At 43.2% G+C, this 2032-nt stretch overlaps 1 non-coding gene across 1 annotated transcript; it reads right to left on the reverse strand.

The window, feature by feature from the left end:
* Positions 1–396: 396 nt before the first annotated feature.
* On the reverse strand, positions 397–504 carry LOC112716142 (small nucleolar RNA R71). Its single transcript, XR_003160189.1, has one exon. It is a non-coding gene; the product is annotated as a small nucleolar RNA R71 (small nucleolar RNA).
* Between the last annotated feature and the right edge of the window lie 1528 nt (positions 505–2032).

The raw sequence follows: 2032 nt of genomic DNA on the forward strand, positions 1-2032 counted from the left end.
GAAAACAACAACAATGCCAACAATGCAAGGAAGGTGCTGGGTGACTTTACTGCACCTACTCCCGACTTCTATGGGAGAAGCATCTCTATCCCTGCCATTGGAGCAAACAACTTTGAGCTTAAGCCTCAATTAGTTTCTCTAATGCAACAGAACTGCAAGTTCCATGGACTTCCATTGGAAGATCCTCATCAGTTTTTAGCTGAATTCTTGCAAATCTGTGACACTGTCAAGACCAATGGGGTTGACCCTGAGGTCTACAGACTTATGCTATTCCCTTTTCCTATAAGAGACAGAGCTAGAATATGGTTGGACTCACAACCTAAAGAAAGCCTGAACTCTTGGGAAAAGCTAGTCAATGCCTTCTTGGCAAAGTTTTTTCCACCTCAAAAATTGAGTAAGCTTAGAGTGGAAGTCCAAACCTTCAGACAGAAGGAAGGTGAATCCCTCTATGAAGCTTGGGAAAGATACAAACAATTGATCAAAAAGTGTCCTTCTGACATGCTTTCTGAGTGGAGCATCATATGTATCTTCTATGATGGTCTGTCTGAACTATCCAAGATGTCATTGGATAGCTCTGCTGGAGGATCTTTTCATCTGAAGAAGACGCCTGCAGAAGCTCAAGAACTCATTAAATGGCTGCAAATAGCCAATTCATGTACACTTCTGAAAGGAATCCTGTGAATAATGGGACGAATCAGAAGAAAGGAGTTCTTGAGATTGATACTCTGAATGCCATATTGGCTCAGAACAAAATATTGACTCAGCAAGTCAATATGATTTCTCAAAGTCTGTCTAGAATGCAAGCTGCACCAGGCAATACTAAAGACGCTTCATCTGAAGAAGAAGCTTATGATCCTGAGAACCCTTTAATGGAAGAGGTGAATTACATGGGAGAACCCTATGGAAACACCTATAATCCTTCATGGAGAAATCATCCAAATCTCTCATGGAAGGATCAACAGAGACCTCAACAAGGCTTCAACAACAATAATGGTGGAAGAAACAGGTTTAGCAATGGCAAGCCTTTTCCATCATCTTCTCAGCAACAGACAGAGAATTCTAAGCAGAGCCACTCTGACTTAGCAACCATGGTCTCTGATCTAATCAAAACCACTCAAGTTTCATGACTGAAACAAGGTCCTCCATTAGAAACTTGGAGGCACAAGTGGGTCAGCTAAGTAAGAAAGTTACTGAACTCCCTCCTAGTGCTCTTCCAAGCAATACAGAAGAGAATCCAAAAGGAGAGTGTAAGGCCATCAACATGGCCGAACTTGGAGAGGAGAAAGAGGCAGTGAGCGCCACTGAGGAAGACCTCAATGGACGTCCACTGGCCTCCAATGAGTTCTCTAATAAGGAAGCATGGGAATCTGAGGCTCACACTGAGACCATAGAGATTCCATTGGATTTACTTCTGCCATTCATGAGCTCTGATGATTATTCGTCCTCTGAAGAGGATGAAGATGTCACTGAAGAGCAAGTTGCTAAGTACCCTGGAGCAATCATGAAGCTAAATGACAAGTTATTTGGTAATGAGACTTGGGAGGATGAACCCCCTTTGCTCACCAAAGAACTGGCTGACTTGTCTAGGCAGAAACTACCTCAAAAGAGACAGGACCCTGGGAAGTTCTCAATACCTTGTACAATAGGCACCATGACCTTCAAGAAGGCTCTGTGTGACCTAGGGTCAAGCATAAACCTCATGCCTCTCTCTGTAATGGAGAAGCTAGGGATCTTTGAGGTACAAGCTGCAAGAATCTCACTAGAGATGGCAGACAATTCAAGAAAACAAGCTTATGGACTTGTAGAGGATGTTCTGGTAAAAGTTGAAGACCATTACACCCCTGCTGATTTCATAGTCCTAGAGACTGGGAAGTGCATGGATGAATCCATCATCCTTGGTAGACCCTTCCTAGCCACAGCAAAGGCTGTGATTGATGTTGACAGAGGAGAATTGATCATTCAAGTGAATGAAGAATCCCTTGTGTTTAAGGCTCAAGGATATTCCTCTGCAACCATGGAGAGGAAGCATGAA

This window comes from Arachis hypogaea, chromosome 1 (assembly GCF_003086295.3).
Source record: "Arachis hypogaea cultivar Tifrunner chromosome 1, arahy.Tifrunner.gnm2.J5K5, whole genome shotgun sequence".
In the NCBI taxonomy this organism is placed as follows: Eukaryota; Viridiplantae; Streptophyta; class Magnoliopsida; order Fabales; family Fabaceae; genus Arachis; species Arachis hypogaea.